Source organism: Alligator mississippiensis, chromosome 1 (genome assembly GCF_030867095.1).
Source record: "Alligator mississippiensis isolate rAllMis1 chromosome 1, rAllMis1, whole genome shotgun sequence".
Lineage (NCBI taxonomy): Eukaryota > Metazoa > Chordata > Crocodylia > Alligatoridae > Alligator > Alligator mississippiensis.
Genome location: NC_081824.1, coordinates 27,862,035 through 27,875,009, shown reverse-complemented (window position 1 = coordinate 27,875,009; position 12,975 = coordinate 27,862,035). Strand labels below are relative to the sequence as shown.

The 12,975-nt window shown below is 49.0% G+C and overlaps 1 long non-coding RNA gene across 1 annotated transcript in view; it reads left to right on the top strand.

The window, feature by feature from the left end:
- LOC132249946 (uncharacterized) overlaps positions 1-5,163 on the top strand; it is a 66,810-nt gene extending 61,647 nt beyond the window's left edge. Inside the window, exons 2-4 of the long non-coding RNA XR_009461489.1 lie at positions 392-447; positions 622-834; positions 4,886-5,163. This is a non-coding gene — a long non-coding RNA (uncharacterized LOC132249946). The remainder of the gene's footprint in view (positions 1-391; positions 448-621; positions 835-4,885) is intronic.
- Positions 5,164-12,975: the final 7,812 nt, after the last annotated feature.

Here is a 12,975-nt window from a genome sequence, read left to right as displayed (position 1 = left end):
GTTCTCTCCTGCCATGTCTCGTTGGTATAGATTATTATCGGGAGGATGTTTTTAAGTTATGCCTCCCCTGGTTCCCTCCTTCAGTCTTCCCATCCAGTTTCCCATTTCAGGGCTCCCCCTTCCCTACACCCCACCTTATGCCAACCACAAATGTTAATTCCAGGCTGTGACTAAGACAAAGTCTGCTTATCATGGTAAGGGCTTTAGAAGCTCTTAGGTTCAAAAGTCCCGTTTGGATGGTGTACCATCTGGCTTCGGGCCTCACGTTAGCCAAACCTTTAATTTTACTCATCCCTGGTTACCTTGCTTACAGTTACACTCCCTTCTCTCTCCAGTTTGGACTCACAGTAGACTAAGGTTCTTCTTCTCTCTCTCTCTCTCTCTCCCCAAGCTCGCTGCTATTCCACTCCTGGCTGGCTGTGTCTGGGATCCAGGGCTCTGTCCCAGGTAAGGACTTAGGCTCTGCTGAGCTCATGTTGTCTTGGCATGCCCCCTCCTGGGGCTGCCACCACGTGCCCTCATCAGGGCTATAGATAGATCCTGGCCACACTGAACCTTCCAGAGGACCTACTTCCAGGCCTCTGCAATTGTCATCTAGTGGGTTTTTTATTCCCTCTCCAGGGGGCTGGTCAGCAAACTGGCATTGGCACGCTGCCATAAAGTGGGTCCATGTCAGTGCAAGTGCCTTCATTGGCTCTCCTGCAGCCTGCTGCAGCTTCTCTCCTTTTGGTCCTGGTGCAGCATGTTCTTTTGCAGCAGCCCTTCTCTTGCCACGCTTTCAGTCCCCGGCGGTATCCCACCAGCTCCACACTTCTCTTGGCTCCCATCTCTCAGGTAAGTTTTTACTCATGGCAATGTCCCCACCACAGGTGCACTTGAGGGTGATGAGGGAATTATGAGTGAAGAGCCTCTGGCCATTATCTTTAAAAATGTGTGGCAATTGGGAGAGATCTTTAGTGATTGGAAAGGGCAAATATAATATCCATCTTTAAGAAAAGGAGAATCAGGGAAACTACAGACTGGTTAGCCTTACCTCAGTCCCTGGAAAAATCATACAGCAGGTCCTCAAGCACCATTTCTAAGCACGTGGAGGAGAAGCTGATCAAGAACAGTCAGTATGAATTCAACAAGAGCAAGTCATACTTGACCAACCTGCTTACCTTCTAGGATGAGATTACTGGCTTTGTGGATGTGGGAGGAGCAGTAGACATGATATTCCTTGACTGTAGCAAGGCTTTTGACATAGTTTCCCACAACATTCTTGCAAGCAAGCTAAGGAAGTATAGGTTGAATTAATGGATTGTAAGGTAGATAGAAAACTGGCTGGGTTATTGGAATCAATGGATGGTAATCAATAGCTCAATGTCTATCTGGCAGCCAGTATCAAGTGGAGTGCCACAGGGGTTGGTCCTGGATCCAGCTTTATTCAATATCTTCATCAGTGACCTGGAAGATGGGATGGAGTGCGTGCTCAGCAAGTTTGCAGAGGATATCAAGTGGTGGGGATTAGTAAATAAACTGGAGGTTAAGGCTAGAATTCAGAAATACCTCAATAAATTAGAGGATTGGACCAACTGAAATCTCATGCACTTCATTAAGGATGAATGCAAAGTCCTGCACTTAGGACAAAACAATCCCATGCACTGGTACAGACTGGGGGCTGATTGGCTAAGCAGCAGCTCTGCAGAAAAAGACCTGGGGGTTACAGTGGATGATAAGCTGAATGAATATGAGCCAACAGTGTGCCCTTGTTCTGAAGATTAACGGCACACTGGGATGCCGTAGGAGTGTTGCCAGCAGATCAAGCAAAGTGATTCCCTTCTGTTCAGCACTGGTGAGGCCACATCTGGAGTACTGTGTTGTATGTTGGGCCCCTCATGATAGAAAGGGTGTAGACAAATTGGAGACAGTCCAGTAGAAGACAATGAAAATGGTTAGAGGGCTGAAACACATGACTTCAGAGAAGAAGGTGAGGGAGCTGGGCTTATTTAGACTGGAGAAGAGAAGACTGAGAGGGGATTTAATAGCAGGCTTCTATTACCTGAAGTATGGATACAAAGAGGATGGACCTAAACTATTCTCACTGGTGGCCAAGGACAGAAAAAGGAGAAATAGTCTCAAGTTACAGTAAGGGATGTTTAATTTAGATAGTATTAAAAACTTTCTCACTAGAAAGTAAAGCACTGGAACAGGTTATCCAGAGAGGTTGTGGAAACTTTAACCTTGGAAGTTTTTAATACCTGGCTAGACAAAGCCTTGGTTGGGATGATCTAGCTGGGGATTGTCCTGCTTTGAGCTTTGGACTAGATGATCTCCTGAGGTCTCTCCCAGCCCACATTTTCTATGATTCTATGCATGTAAGTTCTATTGCCCACGGTTTATCTGTTTCCTTTTAAATCTTCATTAGGAGTGTGGAATCAGAGCAGGCAGGCACTTGTGAAATATGGAAACACCCTTTTATTTCAATTGAAGAATCAGTTAATTTTCACTAGTCAGCATATCTAAAAAGTAATTTCTCTGCCAAAGTACCATGATTAATATGCAAACAAAGTTATCCCTCCTTCCAAGCAAAGTGGTCAGCTCCAGCACAGGTTCTAAAATTAAATCAAAGTTTTAATATCTTAGGGCATCTATACACATGCTCGGGAGGGGAGCAATCTAATTAAAGCTCCCGCAGGTCACGTGTATTCTGTACTCGACATCCCATGCTTCAAAATGGCAGCAGAGGTGCTTTAACTAAAGCTTGTTTGATGAGCTCTAGTTAAAGTGCCCCTGGCGCCATTTTGAAATGTGGGAATACTGAATACATGTGATGTGGAGGCTGCTGGAGCATGGTAATTAGCAGGTTCCAGCAGACTCAATTAATTGAGTCTGCTCCAACACATCGTAATTAGCATGCATCAGAACAGAGGTCTATCACATGTGTGCATGCCCTTAGATTCCTATTACATGTCAGCAAGTAGGGTTTCCACTACCAGAGACTCTTCTCCTTGAGATCTTTGGATTTATGTTTGTTAAAATCTTTTGGAGGCAGAAGGGCCTCATTCTGACTAGGATAGAGCAGTGATTCTCAACTAGGTTGTCAGGGCACCCAGGGGTGTCTCAAAACCCTTTGAAGGGTGCCATGGTATAAGGATAGAAGCCATGTATAAGAAGATGAGCAAATAAGCACAAGCTCATGCTCAGTCCCTCTGTCCCTGGCTTCCCTAGTGATTCATAGCACCCCAGCTCAGAGAGTTCCTTCTTGCCCTTAGGAACTTGATCCCAAGTTATCTTTTGGATCTGGTAGCCCTGGTGGACTCTGCAAGATTAGCAAGTCTGTAGTTCCTACGGAACCTGCTAAGGTTGGGGAACCTTTCAGATTGGAAATCCTATTTAATATAGGATGACCATTTTCACCCTTAATTCATTTAAGGCCATCTGGGGCATAAGCAAGTTCTTTTTTTGGACCTTTTGGACAAGGTGGCCCCTGTGTAACAGGAACTCCCATCCTCCCCAGGAACCCCAGGACTCAACAGTAGCATTAAAGCCATTGAGGCCAGGTAGACTTCTGGATTATGGCTGGCCAGGGTGATCCAGAAACCCAATGATGCCCTGAAAACCAGAAACACCCACTGAGCCCATATCTGGAGCCCTAGAACTCCTTAGTGTCTTCATCTCCAGCTCAAGCTCTCTCTGTCTCTGGTGATCTTTATACTTCAGCTTCATCTTCAACATCTCTAACTGAAGCTCCCTTTCCTTCAGGATCAATCACTATTGCTCCAGCTCAGTGTCACAGAGCAAACATTGTGATGAAGGTAGATGCTTCTCCAACTACTAGCAGTCACAAGCAGTGTTGCCCTCCCATGCTGACAGGTTAGGCTCCTCCCCTGTTACCAGTTTTGTAGTTGGTTTGAGCTTGATTGCTCTGTACAACCAGTCCAATTACCTGGGACTTTCTGCCATGCCAACAGTTAGTTACATCTCCCTGGTGGCAGAGGTCTGCAACCCTCCTCTTACAGACCTGCATGTATGTTGAATCCTCACCTATGGTTTTGGATAGGCACTGTGGGATCCCACCATTGTTGCTACCTGTCATGGATCAACACTGCTTTCAAGGAGAAGCTTTGCCTTGGGACACCCTAACAAGAAGCCTTATTCAGTCTCCCTCTCCTGAAAGACCCCATGAAGCCAACTGTAGCAGCAATCCATAGCATCCTCATCTCAGAATGCTCCTACTTAGTTCACTCCTGGGAAAGATGTATGTGTTTTCCTCTTCAAAATGGGGCAGAGGGCAAGGGTCAGAGTGCTGATGTCCCAAACAGCACAACAGCCAAGTCTGTTCCAAAACAGCAGTCAGTGTTTATGCCACTGTCCTCCCTTGGACTCTACTCTGTCTTCCCTGGCTCTACTGCTCTCCCTCCTCTTTTGGCACAGTCAGCCACACTTGCCATAAAACTCATACAAAGCTATAGTATCCACCCTGGGACTAACATTCACCCAATCAAATGAAACAATGTTATAGGAAACCAATTAATTAGTGCAGCTGGCTGCCAGATCCAAACCACCATTTCCCCCTTTAGGGACAAGGGCATCTTCAGAAACTTAAGAAACAGTCTTACTTAAGAAACTATTCATGACAACTATTTACAGCAAAGCATGCGCACACTGAGCTCCCCAAAGTGCCCCCACCAGGAGTGCAGACTAGATCTTAGCCCATTTAGCCTCTTTTGTGATGGAGTGTTACCAGTCAAAGAGATTCTGCAATGAGAAAAGGAGGGGCTTACACCATGTCTTCTGTACATATGTTGCTGCAGGCATGTTTGGCAAAGAACTGAAAATAGTGCTTTTGTGAGAGAAATCCAAAAGAAGCTTTATAGGAATTGATTTTATGTCATTTTTCCAGGTAAAAAGAAAATAGGACAATGGCTCAAGCTACAAATATCAGCTGAGAGAAGCAGCCATTATTTGTAAAAATGTTTTGGCTGTGCGCCCAGCCAAACCAGAAATATGAACAAAAGATAAGAGGATACACTGGTGAAGAAAGCCATCCAATTAAGATGAATTGTCTAGAGTTTAACATGACTTAATCATTTAAATAACTTCAGTTCCTCTACACCACCCACACTCATTTCTTTGTGTATTACATATTCTGTCATACATTTCTCCTTCAAATAATAAAAAGTACTGTTTATAAAACACAATGCAGTCAGATTTAAATTACTTGAACTGGATTGTAAACTATATGCATTGCGCAGACTTCTGAATGTTTGTTTACTTTAAGATTAAAAAGTCTTTTCAAGTAAAAAATGCCAGTATGATCAGTGGAGTTATAACTTAAGTGTCATTCTCACTCATGGACTTGGTTCTATTGATCAAGGTTGGCCCTAGACATTTTGCATACCCAAACACAAATAGATATTCCTTAAAACTGAAATTTTGATTGGCCTCAGATTCTCCAGGTAAACACAGTAGTGACTGAAATCAATCAAATCCTTCTCCCTGTAACTCCAAGAGACCCATGCCCAATCCTACATAATAGCTGGCAGTAAGGCTGTAACAATATGTTCACTCAACCTACCATTCTTTCTGCTATATATTGATTTTCTATACTCTATATTATAGGGGTGATGAAAAAAAAATAAGCCCTGTGATTGTAAAACATACTAAATAATAAGGTTCCCAGCTGTGGTCCAATATTCCTAGTCAACAAAATGTAGTCACACATCATGTCTGATGAATGAGGAAATCGGAGTAGCCAATCCTTGATTCGTGTTTGCCCTCCTTATGTGTAATGCTTCTTGTCTGTTTGGAAAAATGGAGCCAGCTGCACTGTATAGAAACCCATTCTGGAAAAAAGGCCCCGTCAGCTAGAAATGGAAAGTAATGTTATGAACTGTGTGTAAACACTCTTACTTTAAGGTAATTGTAAGATGCCTTTAAGCTCCTTCCCAGAACCAGGTACCCAATTCAGCAGCATCCTCCATCCCAAACACAGGCAAATCAACTTAAAAAAGGGCCTACATATAGATAAAGAGATTCTGTTGGCTATTGTGTTATGGGTGAAGCGGATCTATGGAAGAGGGGGTGAGACTAGAAAACCAGTGAGAACATCAAGAAAGTCAAGGACATAGAAAAAGAACTGGGGCAGGGACATGAAAAACATCTAGAGAGCATGGTTTGATCTGAGGGCTGAAAGGGACTTGGTGCTATAAGTGAAGAAAATCCTGTGTTGATGGATTTGTTGCATTAGGGGAAATAGGACTTTGTACATCATATGCAAATAAATAGAAATATGAAGATTCTTGATTCTGTCATTAATTTCTTCTCTTAAGCAAAACAACCTGTCAGGCCCCATCCACTTAGGCCAAGAGTAGGTAACATGTTTATATAAATCGTTACTCTCTCACAAATACATACACACGTGCACACACACAATTATGTGGCATTTTAGAATTTACTATACTTACCAGAATCCAAGATGACTTCAAATTTAAGATGACCCCAACCCCCAATAATTAATTTGATATAAGGAAAATTCTATTTTTAAAATAACTTCCTGTGTCTGGAATTTAATTAATAGGGGTCATCTTAAATGCATTTCCCATACCACTATGGTAGGGAAAGCAGTGGTGGGGGGCAGGTGGCCAGACCCTCATCCTATGCTCCCTCTATGCCTGCCTCTAATGGCCACTTGCCTACCCTACCCCGATCCTCTGCTCCCTCCTGTTGCCCCACTGCTCTGGCTCCAAGGCAGTCAGCAGTGGTGGCCCCAGCCCTGGCCCCAACCCTGCCCACCTCGGCTCTGTCAGGCAGAAGCAGCAGCAGTTCTAGGCCAGGCTAAGTCAGGGTCAGGTCAGGAATGGAGCCAGAGCAGAAGGGAAGAAGCAGGGTGGGCAGGCATCTGTGAGGCAGGCTGCATGGTCTCTCCCATGGTCCCCCTGAGCTGCACACTGCACGTCTTCTCTGTGCTCCCCCGACTGTGCACTCCCTCATTTGCAGCGCAAGTCATCCTGGCCCAGTACAGAAAATGGCATGGCTATGGCTTCATCCAGGGCCTGGAGCTGGGGTTACAGCAGCTGCCTACCCCAGCCAGTACTGGAATCCAAGGTAAGGATCTCCCCTATCCATGTTGATTGGAGGGAGGTAAAACTTGTCTTGGGTTCAAGTAAATACAGCACATAAGAATATATTAAATATACATTTCACATACCAAATTGAAAAGACAGCATTTTATTATAGAGCCAGTATTTTTTCTCAAATACTCCTCCCGTTTGAAAAAAAAACCCTAGTAAGTGACATTTCATCAGCTAAAATTGTTCTTTCAGGGTAAAATATCTCTTTTAGAATCAGATATTAATTTATTTCATACCCTTTTTTGAATGAGGCAATTTTCACTCCACCTGTTGCAAGTTCCTGCTATGTGATGACATCATGGACAAATCATACCCAAGGTCAGCAATGCGGAGGGGGAAAGGGGGGTCAGGCATTTGTGTTAGTATTAGAAACAGTTGTACATTATTTGCTCTTGGCGGAATTTGTTTTTACTAATATAACTCTTGCCATGTGAAACATTAACTCAGCTTAAGCAGTTATTACGAGCACTAGTTTTCTAAAATGTGTTGAAAGACATGAAATATGAACCACTGTTTAAGCTGATGTTGTGTTACTATGCTGAAAAAAATAGTGACCACTGCGCAAACAGTTTTAGCAAGGAATCTGAACTCTTTGAAAAAGCTGGGAATGTCTAATACCAAATATATGGAACAACTGCACTGGTAGACTTAACTATTTTGTGCTTAACTACCTAAGGCTTCTATATATAGGAAAACCAACAAAAGTGATTGGAAAGCAGTAAGAAATTATATTCTTTTTAAGACTGATGCTCAGTTGCTATTCTCCTCTTGCATGTTAGAAGTAACAGCAAGAGGCAGCTTCTGAATTGGGCTATCTTTGCTATCATATTGCTATCTTTTCCTTGAGATACCTTGCAAGCAGATCTCAAGAAAAGTCTAGCAGCTCCAGCAGTAGTTACCATTGGCCAAGTAAAACACGTTAGACATGCCTTCCCTAGTCCAGATTAAGTTCAGCAATAAGAGTGCTTGCTTAATATGGACTGGGTCCCCCAGGCAAGCAGCCACTTTTTATCTGATAAGGAACTGAAACAGTCTGTTGCAACACTTCAGTTACATTAGCATAAACAAAGCAATGTCTATTCATTTTGCCTTTCCTCTTTCAGATGTTCAAGGCTTCAGATTCAGATTCTGTGGGCATAGCTACACATGCATTTGCTCCAGGGTAGGTTTATCTATCCTGGGCAGGCATCTACATGAGCAGGAATGCAGAAGCAGATCTGCTGCTCCTGGCAGCAGTCTGCTCCCACCCCCTCTGGCTCTGCACCAGCCCCCTGAAGCATCCAGGGGGAGCTCTAGGCTCCCTGCCCCAGGGTGCTGCCTGCTGCCAGGGTGGGTTCCACTACTGGAACCCAGGCGGGGACGATGTCCTCTTGCCCTGGCAGCAGAGAGGTCTTTGCCCCAGCTCCCTGACTGAGGGCAAAGGACTTGGAAAGAGTTGTAGGGGATGGGCAGGTCCCTGCTCCTGATGTGCCAGTTAGCAGCGAGCTATTGTGATTCGGGAATGGGGGCTGGGAGCTTTCTGCTGCTGGGGCATAGGGACATTGTCCCTGCCTGGATTCTGGTGCCCCTGAAGCAGGCAGCTCCTGGGGGCAGGGAGCAATCTCTCACCCACTTCTGTCCAGCTGACCGAGAGTTAACTTGGTGCAGGTGTCTACACACACGCTACTGCACAGTTACTAATCTTCAGTAAATTTGCTACTCATATTTTTGGATGTGGATGCTTACTGCGCTGTAATTAGCTCTACTGAGCAGTAAAGCATCTCATACAGATGTGTCCTGTACCATTAAAAATCTGTTGTGTTTCCTTGGATGTGACATAAGGAACTCCAAGGAGAGCTGAGTAAGCATATTTGTTTCCAAATGCTTTTTTTTTTTCTAAGTGAAAATTCTCGAAGTTAGAAAGTCAGAAAGACTTTTTTTCCCCTCCCCACCTTGGTAAGAGTATCATTCTAGTATAATTTTCCATTGAAATTTTCAAAATGAAATTTATTCTTTGGTATTCAAAAACTTAAAAAACAAACAAACACCCCTCTCCCCCCCCCAACCCCCTAATTAAAATACCCATATTCACAGAGTGACTGAAGAGGACAACCCCCCCCGCCTCCTTTGGAATGGAATACAGATGGCATACAGATGCCACTTATTCTGTTCTTTTGACTTTTAAGAGGCATTTATTCCAGGGAGGGTGACAAATCAGGGCCAGTAAAGAGTATGTACAGGTTGACCCGAAGATCTGGGCCTCATGAACAAGGCCTGGGCTCATGGCCTGCAAGGCCTGCCCGTACACTTCAGACTAAAAAACACAAACCACAACAAACAAAAGGACTATTTACATATTTACAGTTCTGGACACCCATGGGGGCCTTAGGGCATCAGGGGTCGGCCCACATGAACAAAATCTGAGGTCTCAGCCCGCTGGATACGTCTGCAACTTGAACAGCCGGAGGTGTCACAGGACAAGGAGCAGGCGTCCCGCCTCGACTCGGCACAGTGCCCCCTCGAGGGCCCAGCATTCCTCAAAGGTGGACACAGTCCGCCGGAGGATAGCATGCTCAAACTCGAGCGAGAGGCGGGCCCGCACCAGCAGTTGGAAGAGCTGCAGGGCGTCAACCATCCCGGTCCCGGTGAACTGGTTTTGCTGGCTCTTCAGGGTGGCCATCTTGGCCTGGCCCAGCAGGAAGTTGGCCAGGCTGACCACGGCCCACTCAGTCACCCGGTAAGGGAAGGAGTGGATGTAGACACCCTTTGAGAAGTCCTGGCCCAGTGCCTGAAACAGCTCTCCCAGGGTGGCAAAGAGCGGCTGCATCCAGGGGCAGTCGAGGAAAGCGTGGAAAATGTCCTCCTCCAGCACCCCAGGGCAGAAGGGGCAGGCTGCTGAGGCCACCGGGTCCAGGTGGCACACAAAGGTGCCAGTGGCCAGGATGCTGTGCACTAGTCGCCATTGCAGGTCGCTGGTCTTCTTGGCGGTGGGCGCCTTATACAGTGTATGCCATGATGGGGTCCCAGGCTGTGCCAGATGCTGCTGCCACACGGTGTCAGGGCGGCTGGCCAGCACCTGGGTGTGCCGGGTGTGCATCATCCACATGTAGAGTCCCTTGCGGGGCAGGGTGACAAAAGGGCAGCCTGTATTGCTGCTGGGGGGCACAGGGAGCCTAAGCAGCGTGTTGGGCCGCTCAGCCAGCTCGCTGGGTACCACTGGGATGACGGGCAGCAGTGGGAAGGTGTTGTCTGAGGCATCCATGGTGGGGAGGGTCTGGTGTGCCTGGAGATAGCCTTCCAGGGTGGTCACTGCTTTCGTCGGGAGGGCGGCCCTAATGGCCCGCAGAAGCCGGCCCGTGGTGTGGATGGAGTGCAGTGCCAGCTGGGCAGCCAGGGCTTTGGGTGACAGCCAGTCCGACCAAGCAGGGTCCAGGAGGTGCCCCAGGCGGGTGGTGTGTACCTTGATGAGAGCTGTCACGAGGCAGGCGGAGGCAGGCTCGGCATGACATGCTGCAGAGCCGGGCTGTAGACCAGGGGCTCCAGAAAAAGTTGTGGGAACTACAGGTGCCTGGCCTGGGGACAGAGATGGAAGGATGCCTGCCAGGCCCTCACCATGCTGTGGTAGAATGGGGGAAGGACTGCCCCATTCAGGAAGGTGAGGTCCAGCAGAAACAGCTCCCAGTCAAAGCTGAGGTCCCCCACTTGGTGCAGGAATTGGCACACCAGCTGCCGCTGTGGGAGGTGGCCCTTGGCGTACAGGAGCTGCTGGAGGGCCTGCAGCCGGTAGGCAGCCACCCTGCTGGCCAGGTTAATCAGGCCCTGGCCCCCCTCACCGGTAGGCAGGTAGAGGGCAGCTCGTGGGAGCCAGTGGTGTCCGTCCCACAGGAAGTCCACCAGGAGCCACTGCAATCACTCCAGTAGCTCCGGCGGAGAGTCTAGCACCATGCAGCAGTGTCACAGGGTCACTGCTGCCAGGTTGTTGGTGATGAGGACCCGGCTGCGGTAAGAGAGGGTGGGTAGGTGCCAGCGCCAGTGCTGAAGGCGGATCTCCACTCTGTCCGCCAGGTCCTCCCAGTTGTGGGCTGCAAAGGCCGGTGGCCCCAGGAACACTCCCAGGGCTTTGAGGTCTTCCCGGCGCCAAGCGAGGCCTCCCGGCAGGTCCGGAGGTGGTGTGCCTGCCCACTTCCCGAGGAGGAGTGTGTCGCTCTTGCCCCAGTTGATGCGGGCCGACGCAGTAAGCTCGTAGGCGCGTTGGCAGTCCACCAGGGCCCGCACATCCTCCTGGCTGCCCAGGAAGACGGTCACATCGTCCGCGTACGCTGTAAGCTGGATCGGGGGGCCGGTGGTCAGGCCCGGTGCCGATGGCAGGGCTAGGCCGGTCAGGTGACGTTGCAGAGTGTGCAGCAGCGGTTCAATGGCCAGGGCGTACAGCATGCCTGACAGGGGGCAGCCCTGGCGTATGCCGCAACGCACAGGGAATGGGGAGCACAGCACGCCATTCACCTTGAGCAGGCCGGAGGCATCATGGTACAGGACCCAGAGCGCCACGGTGAAAAGTGGCCCAAAGCCAAAGGCCTCGAGGGTGCCAAGCAGGTACCGGTGGTTGACGTGATCGAAGGTCTTCTCCGGGTCCAAGCCGATGTCCAGGCCAAAATGCTCAGCAGCCATGAGCAGGTCACACAGCAGAAACAGGTTGTCCTGGATGGTCCTGCCCGGCACGCAGTAGCTTTGCTCAGGCCTGATGACGGAGGCCACAACAGTGCAGAGACAGTTCACCAGTGCCTTCACCAGGATCTTATAGTTGATGCACAGAAGGGAGACATGCCACCAATTCTTAAGGCAGCTGAGGTCCCCCTTCTTGGGCAGCAAGGTGAGCACTGCCTGGTGACAGCTGGTTGGCAGGGTCCTGTTGGTGAGGCTCTCATGAAAGACATGGAGGAGGCTGGGCCCAAGGAGGGGCCAGAAGGCTTTGTAAAATTCCACAGGCAGTCCATCAAGGCCTGGGGCCCTGCCGAGGCAAGCCCTCCCACAGCAGCCTCAAGCTCTGCCAGAGAGAGTTCACACTCCAGGGCCTCGACCTGCAAAGTGCCGAGGTGCAGCAGGTTGCAGCTGCTGAGCAGCCTCTGGACAAATGGGGTCAGCCACAAACAAGTCCCGATAGAACGTGATGGCATGCCCTCGCACTTCACCTGCCACTGGCTGCTGCCTTTCCAGGCCAAAGAAGAAGCTGGTCAGGGTGTTGGCCTCTGCCAGCTCCTGGTAGTGGGCATGTACCCTCACACCATGAGCCATGCCCTCCACCAGCTCCCACAGGCATTTGTTGTGGGACCGTAGGCTCTCGAGGAGTGCTGCTTCATTGCCTGCATGGAGCATGGCTGCCTAAAGCTCCGCCATGTCCTCCTCCAGCTCCTGGGTGCAGTGGAGGATCTCGCTTGCTGCCAGCTGGGAATACTGCTGGCAGAATGCCTGAATCTGGATCTTCCCCATGTCACACCACAGCTGCCAGGAGGAGTAGTCTGCTCACACAGCCTCCCAGCTCCTCCAGAGATGGGCGAAGCAGTCCCTGAAGTGGGTGTCCTGTAGCAGGCTGATGTTGAGGCACCAGTAAGGGACCCACGTGCGTGCTCTGCCAGGCAGGCTCAGTTCTCAGCAGACCAGGGTGTGGTCTGAGAGGCCTGATGTGAGGATGTGGCTGCTGTGCAGTAATGGCAGATGGTGCTGGGTGATGTAGAGGTGGTCGAGGTGGGCCATGGCGATCCCACTGGCACTCATCTTTACCCAGGTACATTGGCGCATGTCGGCGTGGAGGACCCGCCAGGTGTCAACGAGATCCGCCGCCTCTAGCATGGTCTGCAGCTAGTGGGCTGAAGGCAGGTGTGGC